The 20090-nt window shown below is 40.4% G+C and overlaps 1 long non-coding RNA gene across 1 annotated transcript; it reads left to right on the forward strand.

Moving 5' to 3' along the window:
• Positions 1-1124: 1124 nt before the first annotated feature.
• LOC116742504 lies at positions 1125-19407 on the forward strand. Its single transcript, XR_004346476.1, has 4 exons — positions 1125-1263; positions 2566-2657; positions 18685-18831; positions 19267-19407. It is a non-coding gene; the product is annotated as an uncharacterized LOC116742504 (long non-coding RNA).
• Positions 19408-20090: the final 683 nt, after the last annotated feature.

Here is a 20090-nt window from a genome sequence, read left to right on the forward strand (position 1 = left end):
GTCGACAGACAGAGGAAGCCACATCTACACTCACTGACGCTCAACCACATGTATAATAGCGAAACAAAACAAACACCACCTAAGTATACACGTGCAGGACTGGTAAAATGAAGCATGACACATTCATACAAGGGAATATTATAAAGCTGCTAAAAAGCGTGAGGTACATCTCCAGGTGCTGATTTTAAAAGTATTCTAAAATATATTTCATGAGTAAATCAAAGTGCAAATTTCTGTGGCTTCATACTTAGTAAATAAAAAAGATATATCAACGTGTGTGTATCTGTATGAGGCTTTTTTCCCTCCTGGAAAGTACGTAAGGAAATGTTAACATGGTTCCACCGTGCAGAGAGATTTGTGCTGGGGGTTAGAGAGAACTTTTAATTCTGTTTTAACGTTTAAAAAGAGATTCTTCCTCCTGCTGACAACGTGAGGAAATCCAGGGCCGAGCGTTCTGAGTGTCCACAGCCTCCGCCCTCGGATCGCGCCATCAGTCGGCAGGGGGCGCTGGTGCCGCCTTTTGGGCCGAGTGCCCGGGAATCGCAAAAGAAACAGAAGCCCCATCCTAGCCCTTGGGACCTCCGAAAGACCACCTACCAAGTTTCGAAGGGTCTCCTCCCCCAAAGCCCCTTCCGACTGCCCCACCCCTGGAGGAGCCCGCGGGCCCTGCCATTCCCTGCAGCACTTCACTGGTAAGTGCTGGTTTCTCTGTTTCACTCCACGAGCCATGCATATGCTTGTGAACCCCCAAACACCTCGTGAATAGCTAGCTCTCCGACTGCCAAATACAGCCATCTAGCTGTTTGGTTCTAAATAAAATCTATAAAAAGGTCAAGCGGAACAGCACACGCTCAAAAATTGTCCTGATTTTAGGCAATTGCCTGATTCTGCCGAATGCTAAGGATACTTTGGGGCTAGGTCTCCCCAGACTGCAGCTGCCCATCACGATTAAGAGCAGGGTGAACAAGCAAACAGAAAGGACAAAGCAGGCACCGGGCGGGCGCCTTTTAATAACTCGGTCCATCACCCCACCCCCCGCCCCCTTCCCGAGAAGGTCCTGTCTTGAAAGGCACACACACCCGGAAGCAGGCAGCCCTTACCTCGCCCGGTCCTCCCATCCCGGGGCTGCGGGCTAGGAAACTTCGAGTCGAGGAGGGCAAAGTTAGGAAGAGCCGACCCCCGCCCGGACTTCGCGTCCCGACCGCCGACGGCCCGGGTACCTTAAAAGTCCTTGGAGTCGTCCATGTGGTCCTCCACGCCCAGGTAGACGACGCCCCTGGGCGCAGTATCTTCCTCAGGCTGCTCCTCACTGACCACACCCCGGACGCCCCCTGCGGCAGCAGCTCCCCACGGGCGCGGGCACCTGGGGCGAGAGAGCGCGGGAGCGGTGAGCGGGCGCCGGGCGCGGAGGCGGCCGTGGGGTCGCGCGCGCGCGCGCCGCCGGGGTCCGAGTACGGGTCCCGACCCGGGTAAGCGCCCGAGCTCTGAGCTCTTCTGTGCCCGGCGGTCCCCGGGAGGAAAGAGGTTTGCTTTGCGTGAGGCCGAGAGAACTTCTGGCAGGCGTTGTCCGGCTCAGGCTGCTTGTAGGGCGGGAAGCAGGAGCGGTGCAGGGAGGGGTGGGGACGCGGCCATCGTGTCCACGCGCGGCCACCGGGCGGCCGCGCCACCTGTGTCCTGGGACGCGCAGCTTTGGGCGGACAGCGCGACTTGCCCGTCCAGGCTGCAGCTGCGGAGCGCACCCGTGAGTCCCCTGAGTCTAGGGGTCAGGTCAGGGTGGGTCGCGCGAATATGGAATCTTTTATGATAAAAACCCTAAGAGCCCCCGTCCTGTCGCGCAGTCAGAGAGAAAGAAAGGCGCCGGCCACGGGAACGAGGGAGAGAATGACTGGGTACGCTGGAAAGATTTTTATTAAAGAAAATTTTTTTTCCAGCTAAAAGCCACTGGGCCTCAGTTTCCCGTGTCCACAGCATTGTAGAAGGCTCTTGGATTTGGAGATAAGGTTTTTAGAAAAACTTATCTTTCCAAAAGAAAAGGGGAGTGATTAAATCTTAGCAGCGGGTCGAGAGATTAGATGAAGTCCCTTTGAACCTCTGGTCCCATTTCCTGTGCATAACAACACTGATCCCCTCAGGGATTGGTGTTTCAGCAGGGCTAATAAAATGACTGTTAGATTAAACAAAGAGTCGTGGCTGGCGTCTGCTTGTTTACCCTCGGCTCTGTTTGAAAGGCTTGTCTTCATGGGCCAGTGCTGAGTTTATTAATCAACAGCATTAGTGTAATTGTGGAGTGGAAGGCGTCTTCTCTCTGAGAGTGGCTAGTTCCACATCTACCTACAGATAATAGAGCCTCTGTGACTGTTGCCACTATGTTTCTGCTACAAGGTTAGAAAGCTTAAAAAACTTCATTGTGATGCGTATAAAATGGATGACTAATAAGAACCTGCTGTATTAAAAAATAAATTAAATTTAAAAATTAAAAAAAAACCTTTATTCAGAAGCTGATTACTCTGCATAGGCAGGAATTTAGCTGTGACAGTCTTTTGACAGTCTGTGTGCTCTTTTAAGGCTCCAGATTGTCCTAGTAACCTGTACTCTCCAGCATCTGACCCAAGACCCTGTGGATCCACGACCTGGCAGAGATCAGGCACTAAAGAAAGGTTTGTGGACTGCCTGCTCTATGGGTTACACTGGGCTGAACTTAAGGACAAGTGAAGTAGCATGATGATATTGTGGAACGATGGAAAGGTTCTCCCCAAATCTTCCATTAGTGATGGCAGGTTGCCATCAGTTCCACCCTTTGAATGGAATTCCTTGGAAGGGTAATATTGAAGAAGTTATCACTGGTCATTGACCCGTGAATGTGGACTTTTGAAAGACTGGTGAAGGATAGAGCATTCAACTTCACCACCTGCACAGTTTTCCCATCAGCATCTGTGTTCAGGGAGTACAGAACTGGGTCAGCTGCATACCTTAGTGTCATTTAGTTGAAGGTGGTGATGTATTTGGGAAAACCAATAAAGAAAAGAATCAGAGGAACGGGGAAAGAGAATAACCTTGAGTCACTGCTGTCTGCCTGACACTTTACATACATGAAAACCTCATTTTTAAAAGAAAATGCCTTATAGGGATATTAAGACTTTTTAATTGTGATAATATAGTCAGTTACGTTGATCAATTGCTTTTCTCCTTACTCTTAGCTGAAAGGGATCACTAAGACAAAAAGAGAATTTAGAGGAGGGTGTTTTGGGGTCATTTTGGAAGCTGGGCAGAAGCTTAGAGCCCGTACAGAGTAACTCAGAAAGGTGACAGCACTTGTCCAGGGCCACACAGCTGGAGGTGGCAGAGCCAGGGCGAGATCCAGTCCTCTGAACTCCAGGGAACGCCTTTTCTGTTAAAACCTCCACCTCACCTGCGACATCCAGGTCCATTCTGACCTTGGGTTGAAAGGGACGCTGAAATCGCCCCAGCCAACCATACAGGAAAATAAAATTGGATTCCAGAGGTATTTGAGCTCCGTATTAAAAAAAAAAAAAAAAAAAGTCACTGGCTTTAGCTGCCAGCTCAGCATCTCTGCATTCTTGCATCTGTGCCCCATTTTTATCACCCAAATCATGGCCCCCATCATAGAGGACAAATTCTTTTAATTTGTCCTCTAGTGTTTAAACACTGAAAAATAAAGATGGCTGGTGGTAGAGACCTGATTTTTTCCCCCCGGCTTTCTGCTTGTGAAAACAAAGAGATTGTAATATTATTTAATTTTTCCTTTTATCTTTGGCCGGACTTGTCCATTTCAGACACTTTTTAGGCAATGTCCTCTCAAGACCTCTCATTCTCATCAGTGTTTCTTAATAATAGTTAAATTACTTCCTACCCAACAATAGCATCGTTTTCTCAGGCAGGGCTTCCTTTTTAAAGATTCTACAAATCGTGGTTTTAAAATGCATAATGTAGACAGGAACAAGATGGTATCTAGCCATTTACAATTAAGATCTCGTTCCCTTTGAAGTTTAATTACTGTTGTTTGGTAATGAAATGCAATATTTTTACACCAATTTTAATTACAAGATAGGGATGATCATTAGAAAAAATAAACTTTTGTAGAAATTTCCAGAAGGTAATTTTTATTATCAAATTACATTTTGATATTACACAGGACTTTAAGAAAATGAAAAATGATAAAAAAGAGGATTTTATTTAAATTCTCAGGGAAAATATAGTTGTATACATATATCATCTCAGTAACTTTTGACAGAACAATCTCGATTATCAAAAATTACCTTTAGTCATTTTTTTCTTACATTTAAAAATTGTTTCTGTTTATTTGTTCACAAATTAATTACAAAAATATTTATTTTTTAAAAAACATCATTAATCCAAATATATTATTAGTAGAACCTATAACTGAAGGTAAAACTGTTTGGTTACCTTACCTTAAGTGCCTTAACTCAATAATATAATGAAAAGGGGTCCAGCAAACCCACTAAGGAACAGAAAAGTTGTCTTGCATCTTTTCAAAAACTTTTCATAAAATTCACTCATGCTAAGTGTACAGCTTGATGATTTTTAGTACATTTATACACTTTTACAACTATTTCCACAATCCAGTTTTATACTACTTCCATCAATTCAAAAAATTTCCATGTGCCCTAAAAGCAGTCAGTCTTCTCTCCCACCCTCCGCCCTAAACAACCTTTGATCTGTTTTCTGTCTTTATTGTTTGGCCTTTTCTAGAAATTTAAGATACATGGAGTCGTACACTCTATAGTCTTTGGTATCTGGCTTCCTTTGCTTAGCATAATACACTTTGAGAATAATCCGTGTTGGAGTGTGTATTCATAGTTTCTTCCTTTTTGTTGCTGTTGTATGAATTCACAGCCCTCCATATCCACGCATTCAGCATCCCTGGATCCAACCAATCCCAGATTTCTAGTTTTTCCCTATCGTAAATAATGCAGCTATGAACTTTTTCATACACATCTTCTTGTGGACACATATTTTCATTTCTCTTGGTTAAATACTTAGTTGCTGAGTCATATGGTAAGCATGTACTTAGCTTTGTATGAAACCTCCAAACTGTTTTCAAAAGTGGTTGCACCATTTTACATGCCCGTCAACACTGTATGAGATGTCTGCTGAGCTCATCGTGTGTCCAATCTAAATAAGAATATGAAGCTCTAAGTCACCCTGGAAGTAGGAGGAACTCAGGGATTTTGTCATATCAACCTCCAAGATCCTTCTCTTTCAGTCCATAGGGTGGTTAACTAGAACTGGGTTCCTAGGGCTAGACAGAATCTAAATTTTAACCCTATGGGAGCCTGGACTGGCACAGGCTCAAGGGTTTGACCTTGACCTGACATATACAGTTGAAATGCATAGTAGTCCTAAAAAGAGACACTTTTCTCTAAGTATAAAAGAAAACGCTACCACACTTATGCAATTCTGGTTGCTTTTTCATTACTGAAATATAAACTGTTCTTTCATGTTCCCTTTCTCTTGGACTTGAGAAATTGACACAAATATCATGCGAATACAATGATTACTTTTGGTCCTACGAAGAGCTTGATTTCAACTTGAAACCATCACATAACTATATGCTATTGAAAAGAGGTAAGAGTAAGCACTTAATTTAAAAGGATTTGATAGTTTAAAAACTCTTCAGTGGAGGGGATTAGCTGCCATTATTCTTTCACACGTTGCTTGATCAGTGTGACAGATTCTGCTAGTTGCCTCTCAAATACATCCTCCCCCTCTTGCTGTGTAATTAGACCCCAGTATTAACTTGGCACAGATAAATGACACATTCCATGCCTCCCTGGCAGCAAGGGACGGCCATGTTACTAAGTTTTGGCAAAGGAATCAAATACAGAAGTGTCATGTGCCATTTTGAGGAAATTTCTTTAATAAGACAGGACATACTCTTCTTCATTTCTCTTCTTCCTTCCTTCTGTATTGAATGTGGATTTTATATGATGGCCAGAGCTCGAGAATCCATCGTGTGCCATGAGGATGAGGATTGGTAGAGCAAATAACAGAAAGAAGGCTGGACCTTGGATGATTATGTAGCTGCTAAAGCAGCTGTGCTACAGATGTCTGAATTTCTTTTTCATAAAAGGAAAATTAACTTTCTTCTTGCTCAAGCCATTGTTCGTTTGTTTAATCATATGGATTAAATGTAATTCTAAATCATGCAATAATTTAATAATCAATGGTATCTTTAAGAGCTTACTCTGTACAGCAAAGGAAGCCATCAACAAAATGAAAAGACAACCCTCAGAATGGGAGAAAATATTTGCAGACAATGCGGCCGACAAGGGATTGATCTCCAAAATATACAAACAGCTCATGCAGCTCTATGTCAAAAAACCAAACAACCCAATCATAAAATGGGCAGAAGATCTAAATAGACATTTCTCCAAAGAAGATATAGCAATGGCCAAAAAGCACATGAAAAGATGCTCAATATCACTAATTATCAGAGAAATGCAAATCAAAACTGCAATGAGGTATCATCACACTGGTCAGAATGGCCATTGTCAAAGAGTCTACAAACAATAAATGCTGGAGAGGGTGTGCAGAAAAGGGAACCCTCCTGCACTGTTGGTGGGAATGTTAACTGGTACAGCCACTATACAGAACAGTATGGAGGTTCCTTAAAAAACTAAAAATAGAACTACCATATGATCCAGCACTCCCACTTCTGGGCATATATCCAGAGCCAACCGTAATCTGAAAGGATACGGGAACCCCAATGGTCCTTGCAGCACTATTTACAATAGCCAAGACATGGAAGCCACCTAAATGCCCATTGAGATGTGAATGGATAAAAAAGATGTGCTACATATATACAATGGAATATTACTCAGCCATAAAAAATGAAATAATGCCATTTGCAGCCACATGGATGGACCTAGAGATTATCATGCTAAATAAAGTAAGTCAGAAAGAGAAAGACAAATATCATATGATATCACTTATATGTGGAATTTAAAATATGATACAAATGGACTTATTTACGAAACAGAAACAGACTCAGAGACATAGGAAACAAACTTATGGTCACCAAAGGGGAATCGTAGGGGGGAGGGATAAATCAGGAGCTTGGGATGAACACACACACACTACTATATATAAGACAGATAATCCACAAGGACCTACTGTATAGCACAGGGAACTCCACCTAATATTCTGTGATAACCTATATGAAGAAGAATCTAAAAAAGTGAATATATGTATATGTATAACTGAAGCACTTTGCTGTACACTTGAAACTAACTCAACATTGTAACTCAACTGTAATCCAGTAAAATTAAAGTATTTTTTAAAAAAGAACTTACTGAGGGCTTCCCTGGTGGCGCAGTGGTTGAGAACCCGCCTGCCGATGCAGGGGACGCGGGTTCGTGCCCCGGTCCGGGAAGATCCCACATGCCGCGGAGCGGCTGGACCCGTGAACCATGGCCGCTGGGCCTGTGCGTCCGGAGCCTGTGCTCCGCAACGGGGAGAGGCCACAACAGTGAGAGGCCCGCGTACCGCAAAAAAAAAAAAAAAAAAAAAAGAACGTACTGAAAATATTATATTTGGTAAAAGCAACTGTACTCTACAAATTGGGAATTTATACCTTTTTTCTCTAGTATTGAGAGGTCTACCTCACGCACTCTTTCCCTTGGTAAGAAAACAGCTGATCTTACTGGTGAGTTAAGGGAAAGAACACAGCATTCACTGGTCTCTTTTTCAGGAGAGGCTGCTCCCAGCTCCTCCAGTGGTCAGTGGTTGGCTCCGCCTATAGCAGCAGAACATTATAGTCACTGAGGGAAAGTCAACCTTGTGAGGAAATTATTCAGTGGCCTAATACAGCCTTGTATCTCCCATCTAGCTTTATCAATATGTAAACTGCTGTTTTTCATCTCCACTATTTTGTTTTGTTTCTTAGTTGGCTTTGATTTGGGGCAGGGGGGCTGGCACATGTACAGGAATGCTTATTTATCTCCCTCAAACCCCAAGAATAAAGGTCAGTAGGAGGATGAGGACTTGCCCATCAGGTTTTGCTAAGATATTTTAGTAGTTCAACTTTTATGAATGATATCATGCAGCAAAGATAACATAACTGCTCTGGGATTACTTCTGGGAGATAACTGACAAAAAGAAAAGTCGTATTTGAAATTCTTTCTTCATTTTTAAGTAAACTCTGTTCCATCAGTGTTTATATAATTTCTTTTTTTTTTTCTGTTCTGGAAAATATTTGCCAGATTTTAGAAGGATGCCTTTATAGAAATATTGCTTAGTTCCAGAATCATACAGACATAGGTTACAGGAAAAGAATTACAAAGTTTGAACTCATCTAGACCCTATTGTGGAAGAACCACAACCTGGCAAAATAATTGTTTGCATAAATATCCTGCAAGCCACAATATGGGGTCTTTACTACATAACTGTAGACAACTTGGATTTCAAAACATTTTCCCACATTCTCTTTTCAGGATACAAAGTTGAAACCATTGGCTCTTTCACTAAAAATGGAAAAAAATGATAAATTTATCAAAGTCCATACTTGAAGCTTTTTATTATATTTAAGGGCCATTATTCTATTAAAAGAAAATTTCTTACAAATGGTCATTTAATCAAATGTCATTATTATAAAATTGAAAAATGTGTATAATTTTTTCCTTCAAGTTTGAGATACTGCATATTAATGACTTTCCAGATATTGAATCTTCCCTGTTTTCCTCAAATAAGTCATTTATGATCAAGGCATATTACTTAAAATATATGGTTGCATTTATTAGCCAATATTCTATGTGGGATTTCCATATGTACATTCTTAATTGAAATATGTCTTTCGTTTTGGTTTTAGTTTGGGGGCTAAGAATAGGTTTTTGGTTCAAGTATTATGTTTGCTTTGTTAAGCTGAATTGTGAATCATACCACTTGCTATGTTCTGAAACAATTTAACGGTACATAAATTTTCTTTGAAATATTTAAATAATTCACTTGTAAAAATCTAACGTATTGTATGTAGACTATTTGATAAGTGTTTAAATTTGATCCTTGGTGATTAGTCCACTCATATTAAATGCTTCATACTGAAGCAGTTTGGTATTGCATACCATTGGCCTGGTACTTTGTAATAGTAGTAACTTTCTTTATGTATTTATCATGTTCTCTTTGTTTTACCATTTGTTTCGCCTCTAGGTAGATTTTCCAAAGTTTGTTTACTCTTTCTCCCAAAGAACCATATTTCACTATTTTCTAAATATTCGGCTCCTAGATTAATTAATCCCATAATTTTCCATTACGGTACTTCTTCTGAAATAACTATAAATGTCTGTATTTATATAAGTAGCAGATGTTTAAAGAAAGTTTTCTATAATGTGTATAAGACAAAGTATTTTATGTAATATTGTTTCTGTTTGGAGTCTCTAATGAATCATTAAACTCTCAAACCTCCTCTTTACTATAAAGCAATTCTCAGCCTGAAAGGGAAGAGAGACATACAAACAAAAAACTATAACACAGACACAGATAACAAATAATTAGCATATTCGCTAATAAGTATGTTCCAGAGAGATACAGAGGGGATTACAGAAACTCAGATCTGAGTTCAGTTATCCATCTAGGACTGGGGGAGTCAGGGAAACACTCTTGGAGGAAAGTGATATTTGAGCTTGGTGCTAAAGAATGCATAGGAAATTCAAGCAAAGCTGGGAAAGGGGAAGGGTTAAGGCATTCCAGGGAGAGAAGAGAAAAGGAACAAAAGCATAGAAATGAGAAAAGGCATTGTGTGTGCTGGGAACCATTGCCTGCCATTGGGGCCTGCTAGTGAGAGATAAGGTCAGGCAGAGAGGAAGCCCTCCGATGCCCCGCTCAGGAGTTGAACTCTATCCTAAGTGACAAAGGTTTAACCACAAAGGAGATTTGAAGTTGGGCAAATTTCCCTTCGGGCTGTATGGAGGATGTATTTGAGAGACAAGAGAATGGGAAACAGATGAGGTAGAGTGGAAGAGTGATTGAGAGACGAGAAAGTAGAGATTAGAAATTTTTAAAAAATTTGTATTGGGGTGTAGTTGATTTACAATGTTGTGTACAGCAAAGTGAATCAGTTATACATGTATCTACTCTTTTATTTTTATTAGGTTCTTTTCCCATATAGGCCATTACAGAGTACTGAGTAGAGTTCCCTGTGCTACACAGCAGGTTCTAGAGATTCGAAAGTATTGATCGTGGCTTCAAGAAGTTTTGGGATTATAAGGAGAGAAGCAAATTGGATGGTGGCTGGTGGGAGCAAAGGTCAAAAAAGGTTTGGAGGATTTTGTTTTTTAGGAATGGAAATATATTTCTCTTCTTACATGCTGAGGAGAAGGAACTGATGGAAAAGGGGAGTTAGAAAAGAAAGAGTTGTTCTTCCCAGATGGCCTCTCCTAGAGTGGAAAGTGGTCCATCCACTTATCTCCTGTTTCTACGTGCCCCTACCCTGTGCTCAAGCCTTCGAAGCGGGTGCTGTATGTAAGCTTTCTGTATGTTATGTTTAAAATCAGTCACTCCCAGGATGAAAGCAGATTTCTTCTGAAGCTATAGATATTTAGAGTGTGCTTCTGTCTTGGTGTCATAAAGAGAAATGGTTAGTTAAGGCTGATCACAAATGAGTCTGTTTCAATTGGAATCATAAAGAGCATGCTCGCTTTAGCTGCAGCACTGCTGCCACCTGCTGGACGCCTTCAGAACAACAGCTTTTCAGCGCTCTTCCGCTTGTTTTCCTTCTGTACTTCTTGAGCAGCAAGACCCATTATTTAAAGTCGCACGGGCACACTCACCAAAATACAATTAGACATTTATAGTTCCCTGTTTGTTAATCAGGCAGTAACTATCTACGGGCAGTGCACCACACAGCCGCATGCTTGGGTCATCCAGACCAGCCAGCATCCTCAACTCGGGCAGCATCACCTGGGTAATGGTTTGATTATTAAAAGAAGTATCAATGCCATAGTAAAGAAGCTATTTACTGAATTCCTAACTTCATCCTCTAAGCCATTACCATAATAGATATGAATTTCATTTGTACTGTTATTACTAATGTTTGCTTCTCAGAAGCTAGCATTACTACTCTCCAATACAGAGGGTAATTTATAAAGAAACACAAATTGAAGAAGATATTTTTAATTTTTAACCTACTTCCCCCACCCCCAGTGGAATAGTATCTGGGGGCTCTCTGACCTCTCACTTTATAATTTTGAACAATTTAAACAGTTTAGGTCATTGGTTTGAATTAGAGATAGTGAAAGATTTTTTTTTTTTTTTCTAAAAGCAAAGTAGCCTTGATACACAAAAGGCATCTACTGTTTTATGTCATTTGGCAGATTTTGAGAATGGAAATGCCAACTTCAACTGCTTAGACTTGGTTCAGTTTTCCTAATCACCCAAATGATGGCAGCATATCCAAATTTTATTGAATTGGAACACAAAAGGGAAAAGAATTCACCTCCACTTATTCAGTACTGCTAAATACTACTTTCCTAAACTTAGCTCCATGTAATTTCAGTCTTCAAAGGTTTGTAATCCTAATACTAAAATGTTTTATATTGTGAACAAAGGACTACATAATCACCGTAACCACATCTGCAATTTTCCTACTAGTAAATGGCATTTTGATTAGCACATGGCTCCTTCCTTGGGCGTTAAGAGACCAAGTAGTCATTTCTAGATCAGTACCATCCAGTAGAACTTTCTACCATGGCGGTAATGTTATACCTATGCTGTCCAAAACAGTAGCCACTAGCCACATGTGGTTAATGAGCACCTCAGTGTCCTAGTGCAATTAGAGCTACTAGCATGTAGCACTACTACTAAGTGTGGTAGTGCTGCTGAGGGATTCCTTTTCTTTCTTTTTTTTTTTTTTTTGCGGTACGCGGGCCTCTCACTGTTGTGGCCTCTCCCGTTGCGGAGCACAGGCTCCGGACGCGCAGGCTCAGCGGCCATGGCTCACGGGCCCAGCCGCTCCGCGGCATGTGGGATCTTCCCGGACCGGGGCACGAACCCGCGTCCCCTGCATCGGCAGGCGGACTCTCAACCACTGCACCACCAGGGAAGCCCAGGGACTCCATTTTTAATTTGATTGACTTTGAGTTAATTTAAACATAGAGAGCCAGTTGTGGTAGTAGTTACCATACTAGAGAACACAGTTCTAGTTCTAGATGATACAAATAACTTGGTCAATGGGTCAAAATTTTTCTCCTAACATCCAACTGATCAATGTTACTTTGTAGGTTAAAGCTTGCTCCGCTATTTTAAGTGCATTTACTCAGAAAATGTTGTCTCAGAATTAAACCTTTTTTGTTGCCATATTTTTTTTTTAATCCAAGTATAGTTGATTTACAATGTTGTGTTAGTTTCAGGGGTACAGCACAGTGATTCAGTTATACAGAGATATTCTTTTTCAGATTCTTTAGGTTATTACAAATTCAATAGGTTATTACAAAATATTGAGTATAGTTCCCTGTGCTATACAGTAGGTCCTTGTTAGTTATCTATTCTATATATAGCAGTGTATATATATTAATCCAAATTCCTAATTTATCCCTCCCCCCTGCTTCCCCTTTGGTAACCATAAGTTTGTTTTCTATGTCTGCGAGTCTATTTCTGTTTTGTAAATAATTCCTTTGTAACATTTTTTTAGACTCCACATATAAGCGTTATCATATGGTATTTGTCTTTCTCTGTCTGACTCACTTCGCTTAGTATGATCATCTCTAGGTCCATCCGTGTTGCTGCAAATGGCATTATTTCATTCTTTTTTATGTCTGAGTAATATTTCATTGTATAAATACACCACATCTTCTTTATCCATTCACCTGTGGATATTTAGGTTGCTTCCATGTCTTGGCTATTGTAAATAGTGCTGCAACGAACACTGGGGTACATGTACCTTTTCAAATTAGAGTTGTCTCCAGATATATGCCCAGGAATCCCTCTGGGTCTTTCTAAAGCTCACCACCGGCACCCCCAACCCATGCCTTCCTATCTCTTTATACTGATGAATCTTTGTTGCTTTTGTTGCTCTTTGGTCGTCCCATCCATTTGCTGCTTTTGCCCATTGACCTCTGTGTTCTACACATTCTCCCCGAATTATCCCATTCACCTCATGGCTTTAATTCCCATTTCTCTGCTGTTGATTTTTTAATCTGTAGCAGCAGCCCTGACCTGGCTATGGCCCTCAGCACATATCCAGCTGCCTAGTGGATATCTCCACTTGGGGGCCTCCAACAAAATACTCAAAACTGAATTTGTGTTCTTCTAGGTGGGCTCTTTGAATAGGCAATATTACAGCCAATTAGTTTCCACGGCAGGTGCGGAGCTCCTTCACTGTCTCCCATGTAATCCATCACCACATTCTATTAATTTTAGCTCCTGATAATTCTCAAATCCATCTCCTTTTTCTCCATCTTTGTGATTACTGCCCTGTTCAATCTTTCATCATCTCTCTCCCAGGGCAGCAGCCTTCTCAATGGTTTCCTTACTTTGTCTGCCTCAAATCCTTTCTCCACACAGCCATGTCTTTTTAAAGACAGCTTCTCCATTTAACACCCTCCGATGGCTCCTGAGTCGCCTAAGCATCAAGTCCAAGCCTCTTGCACTGTGTCTTGCAGTGTTTCCATGACCTGCTCCACCAACTAACCAGCCCTGACCCTTAGCCGTCTGGCCTCACGCTTTGTCCTGCCATGATTGCAACTGCTTGTAACTCCCTGGAAACCTCAGTGCATTTCTTTTCTTTCTTTTCGAACCTCTAAGGGTTTATTCATTCGGCTCCCACCCTTGGAACATTTGTCTGCCGTCCCCGTCCCAAGACACATGCCCCATTTCCGGGCTATTTTCTCCCTATTCAGGCGCAACTCAGACAGCCTTTCCTCTAAGAAGCCTTCTTTCAATTCCCAGGCTAGACAACATCACCCTACTCAGGCTTTTTGCATGTCTTATTTTTGCAATTATAGTGGTTGGTTTCCTCACTCAGCTACTTGAAAGCAAGGATTTTATCTTATCCAACGATTGCACCCAGTAGATGGTCAAAATTTTTATCCAACTTTTAAATGAAACTCATGATCCCATTGTAAGAACTGGTTCTCTCATCATAGTAAGTGTGTAGGAAGTGGAGGGTGAGGGTCTTTTTTTTTTTTTTCGGTACGCGGGCCTCTCACTGTTGTGGCCTCTCCCGTTGCGGAGCGCAGGCTCCGGACGCGCAGGCTCAGCGGCCATGGCTCAAGGGCCTTAGCCATTCCGCGGCATGTGGGATCTTCCCGGACCGGGGCACGAACCCGTGTCCCCATCATCGGCAGGTGGACTCTCAACCACTGCGCCACCAGGGAAGCCCGTCAGTTTACATTTTTAACCCTACTTGAGTAGAAACTAAGATTTCACATACATACTTTTAATGATCAAATCTTCAAACCTAAAATTGAGTTCTTTTTATACATCATGGTAGGAAGGATATGTATGTGTAGATGTAGGATAAAATTGGAACAAAATTATATCCTTTTAGGTAACAGAACCCAGAGATGAAAAAAAACAATAGGACGGGCAAATAGTCAACTGAGACCACTGTATGAGGACATTAAGGTCCCATAGGAACAGTCAGCAAAGGCACTAGCTTCAAGAAAGGCTATCAGTAAGCAACTGAGCAAACGTATTCATTCTTTGGATGTCAGCTAAACTCTTCCCAAGCCACCCCGGTGTTTGCTTAATGGTCCCACTTACAAACACTTATGGGGCAGAGATGGAGGATATGCAGAGGCTCGAGAACGGGGGTCCCCCGCACCAGAGCTGGTTCCCCCACCACTGTTGACTGCCCAGCTTGCTAGTAGCAGAGACCAATACCAATGTCACCTGAAGGCTGATTACCATAGACCCCTTCTACCTTACAGGGAAAAATTACACGCCCTCACTAGAGTAGATGCTTGTTCCGGATATAGGTTTGCCTTTTTGCCTACTATACTTGTCCGAACACCTTCACGTGTGGTACCTTATTTACCTTCCCGTTCTCCCATAGAGCGTGGCTTCGAACAAAGAAACTCATTTTATGGAAAGAGAAGAGAAGCGATCATACCACAGCCAAATAGTTTATTGTTCTTACCATCTACCTAGATAGAATTGGCCTATTGAAACCTCAGCTATAGAGCTAATTCTCTGTAAAGTTTCTCTGCAGTGTCCAACAGGATGTGGTGTGTACATAAAATCAGCAACAACCATTTGATTCTGTTTCTCCCACAGTCGGAATATGTGAGTCCAGGATCAAGCACGAAAATAGGAAGGGCTTATCTATTATACCTAATAGCTTATTCACAAAATTTTTACTTCCCATCATCATACCTTTGAACTCTGGTACATTCCCACAGGAAGTAACAATTATTTCCCAACTGGAAACTAGGATGGCCACTTGGTCATTTGAGTGTCATCATTTTATAGAACAAATAGACAAAGAAGGAGATCACAGTGCTAGCTAATGTTATTGATCCCAAATAGCAAGATGAAATTTGGTTGCCACTATGTAGGGACAGAAAGGGAGGGGTGTGCCTGGAGCCTAGAGGATTCTATGGGATACCCCCTGATATTTCCATGTCAATAAAAGAAGACAGTGGCAACTCAATTAAGGTAGCATTGCTGAGAACTTAGATCCTTTAGGAATGAAAGTTTGGGGTATTTAGGTAAAATATCCTAACCAGCTAAAGTGCTAACTGGATGCAAAGATAATGGGAAAAGGAAATTACAAATGTAAACTGAAGTTATAAATGTAACTTTTCAGACTTTCCTTATCCACTCTGTCTCAGGTTATCTACCCACCTCATCGCTCTTTAGCCACTGGGCCTGCTTTACTTTTCCTCCTAGCCCTTATCTCTCCCTGAAATCATATTCTGTCTATATACTCTTATTTTTTTTTTTACCATCTTTGTGTCACTGAGTGTAAACTCCACAAGGCCAAGGTATCTGTCTTTGTTTACTGCCTTCTATCTTATGCCAAGAACAGTGAGTCCTCAACACTTAGTGAGTCTCAGAAAACATTTCTTAAATCAATGCACTGGTTCATATCTTTTCCTTTTTATGTCTTCCATATTTTAATCTCTGCAGTTTTTAGGTTTAACATAGAACAAAACGGCTGACCCTCTCCCAGACAAGAGAGAGTTCTTCCTGCCTGACCGCCTTTCAGCTGGAGACGTTTTTCTTCCTGCCTTCGGACTTGCACTTAAACATCAGCTCTTCTTGGGTCCTAAGCCTGCCAGCCTTTGACTGGAACTTCAATTTTGGCTCACCTGGGTCCCCAGCTTGCTAACTGCAGACCCGTGATCATCGTGTGAGGCAATTCTTACAATACATATATACCTGTGTTATATGTATATATACACATATATATAAGCAAACGAAACCCCAGACATATTCTACTGATTCTGTTTCTCTGGAAAACCCTGACTAATACACAGGGGTTGTCAGTTTTTCCTGTAAATGACGCAGAGATAAACATTACGCATGTCAGACTATCTCACAAGCGAATTCCATTGGTCAATTTCCTCAGGACCATGGTTACAGATGGTTTCATCCTAGTTACCACTGCTGTTAGACACAGACAGACCTCAAGGATCCTACAGATCTTGGCTCACTAAGTTCATTCAAAGGTGCAGACAGAGATCAACACCCTCAAGTTAAATGGAATAGCATTTCAGTAGTACTTTGCAAACCAAGTACCTTCTGACCTGCATCCCCATTTGATAGAGACTGTCTCAGTGCAAAGCCTGTCAACACTAAGGGTCGCTTTCGTCACACACCTTCCTGTTGAGGTTACAGTGTGTGTGTCACCCCATCTTTGAACTGTGTTTTCTAAAAATGCGTTCATTTGCTTTGATGAGATGGTTTCAATAATGAATAAATGTCTCTCTAACGTTTGAAATTACTTAAATCAAGGTTTTTTTTTTTTCCCACTCAGAGATTTCCAGGCAGTGCGTACATTTTAAATTCCAAGACATTTTTGATGATACTTAAAGGAATTTCATTTGTAGGATACTGAGAAATTGACACTTGAAATACAGGAATCAATTTTGTGGGATTTTGTTTTGTTTTGTTTTCTTATGCCTAAAAGGAGTCTAAAATAGGTATCTTTTTCTCTGTGCTGATTAGATGTTTATTGGAATATAAGAGAATAAATTATAACTCAGTCTCCTCCAGCTGCACTGTATTTTATTTATACAGTTTTATTGATTGTAAGTCAGAATTTCAGAGACAGAAAGAGAGACATCCGACAAAGTTGTACGTCAATTAAAAGTTCTTTTTGTTCTGCCTTTGCCACTCTTCTTTGGCATCACTCTGTACCTATTTTCTTTGGATAACAGAGACTAATCTCAGCCCTTTTTACATCGTCAGTGTCTGCTGGCACAAAATAAGTGCTAAATAATGATTTTTGATGATCGCAATTACTTTTTACTTAAGTGATAGTAGAATTACACGTCAATGCCTTATACAAAGGTAATCAATCAAACACTGGTATGGGTTTGACTTACCTGCCAAAATTTATACTCTTTTGAGTAATTCTCCTCTTTGTGCCTGGAGATTTTGGTGGCTTTTGTTTGTGTGTTTGCTAAAAAGGCACACTGTCCTCCCTCTCTTAGATACTTGTATTTTTACACTAATATTTTTATCTCATTGGGAGTTTATTTGTCAGTGTGTGGGCTCATCCATGTGACTCCCCTGCAGAAAAAGATATGGTAGATTGTTTTCTAAAGGTTTCTGAGACAAACTTATCTCTATCTCCTCTTTTTAAAATTTTCTTAACTACTTCCATTAGGCTTGAGTTGGTATTCCATATAACATACAATCTCCAGGCTCTCAAAGACAGGCCTGTCACGTGTCCTGTTTCTGTCTAAGCTTCATTACGTGAGTGTGGGCACCAGTGGCAGGCAGGGCTCCTCCCTAAAGTTGATTCAGTGGAACCATCAGTTCAAGCAGGTGGGTGTCTTCTGCTTTTACAATTTAGAGAGGAAACATATTATAAAGGAATAGAAAGATCTATTAGCTTGAATAATTAAATGTGAAAGATAACATTTATCATTGTAAGATTTCTGATGAATGTCAAGCGTGTCTTTTGCTAGGTACTGTAACCAATTAAAGATCAAGGAACAAAAATATTTGAGACCAGGAAGCTCTTGATTAAAGAAAGATATGAAACTCACAGAAAAAAAAAAATCACAGAGAGAGCCAATGTAAAGAAGATACTAATACAATTGTTACCAGTTGCAGGAAAGTCATGCTGAGGACAATGCCAAAATATTTAAAAGTCACCTGGCTAACTTAGATAAGTCAGATGTTAAATATTCAGACGAAATATCCACTTCAGTATTTTAAATTTCAGGCTCTAGTCTCCCAAGGACAGCACCAGAAATTTCATTGCTAACAATTTTAATATGGACAGGAAAGTGATCAGATGGTATGCAATACAAAAAGAATTCCTGAAATCACAAAGTGCTTTCTATGAGACAGGCTTTAATGGCATTTCAAAATTTCCCCCAAAAGGCAGTTAAAGATGTTCTTTCAAAACAGGTCAAGCATATCACAAGAAAAATAAACTCACCCCGAAAGGAGTGGCGATACAGACCGTTTAGAAAATTTTACTTCCTCTGGTCCAGTCATGTGAAGGGTTCTCTCTCCCATCTCATCCACAAGGAAGGCAGAGATTTGGAAGTAGAGTTGGATGTGTGATCTGCTGGCAAGAACCATCTAAAGTGAAAAGGACTTTGAAGATAGAAGGGATGCTGACACCATCCCTCTGACAAGAGATTAGAGCAAAGAGTCTCTCTGTAAAACTCAAAGGTATGTTCCTAATTATGCCGGTCAACACACTCTCAAGCATGCAATGATTAGATAAACATTATTTTTGCTCATTTATAATTCTTGACCCTGTCAGGTGCCAGGTAGTTGGAGACTGTGTATAGAAATCATATGCATTTATGAGTGCTTATTGACCTAATCTTTTAAAAATCAAGCTCGTATTTCTATAGTACATCCACTAGTTCAAACTAAAGCAGTGCAGAAAAGATAAATAAATAAATAAAGATATTAACAAGAATTACATATGCATCCAAGCATTTATATATCTAAACAGTTTTAAGAACCATAAAAATGGTTGAACCTCGGGTTAGAATTATGGGAAAACATAGAAGAAAGACTAATGATGTATTAAAAGAGCTATCCAATGAGCAGCAAGACCAAAATGAACCTGCATGAACTTCTCTGCATCTTCCCTAGAGAACCCTGAAAAACAAGAAAAATTGGAAATAGGAAGAGTGAAACTAATCATCTAGAATTGCCAGGTAAGAGTAATCATCTAACTGTAATAAATGTGGAAGGATAGAAAAGAGATATCTTGTATAACCATGAGCACAGCAATGCAAGGATAAAACATGCCAAACGATTATAATATCTGTGTATATTGATCAAGATTTGTCGGAATGGTTAATGTTTTAAAAGACTTAGTTTTTATTAGTTTTTATTATAATTCAATATCATAGAGGATTTAATTTTTGGTGTTGGATTATAAAAATTTGATTATGATTATAATATTAGTTATTTGGAGGAATGGTCTTCCTTTTATTTAATGAAATATGATATTCTCCCACTGGATGGCAGCAATGGCTCAAAAACCAGAGGAGTTTTGAGACGAGCACCTTGCAGTGTTGAAAGTCCCACTTAAAGGATAAGTACAAACCAAACATAAGAACAGATAACTACTAAACTGCAATAATCTAGTTAAGTTACTCATGACACAAAGAATATAATTTCATGAAACTATAGTGCAGAGAAATGAGCAATTTTTAAAAAACGGTATGGGCTTTTGTCTAACGTTTTATTGGCAATACTGATTATGGTTTCTTACGTTAGAATAAGAAAACCAGTTCAAATGGCATCATACTTACAAATAGATTAACTTCCATCAGACACACAAGTAAGCTCCAAAGAAATGTCAAGGCACTTCTCTTATCCAGAACAAATTTTAAAATTAATAATTTATTTTGAACTGTTTTCAAGTAGGAATAATGTCATAACTATCTCAGTGTCCCCTACACCCAAAA

This window comes from Phocoena sinus, chromosome 17, assembly GCF_008692025.1.
Source record: "Phocoena sinus isolate mPhoSin1 chromosome 17, mPhoSin1.pri, whole genome shotgun sequence".
Lineage (NCBI taxonomy): Eukaryota > Metazoa > Chordata > Mammalia > Artiodactyla > Phocoenidae > Phocoena > Phocoena sinus.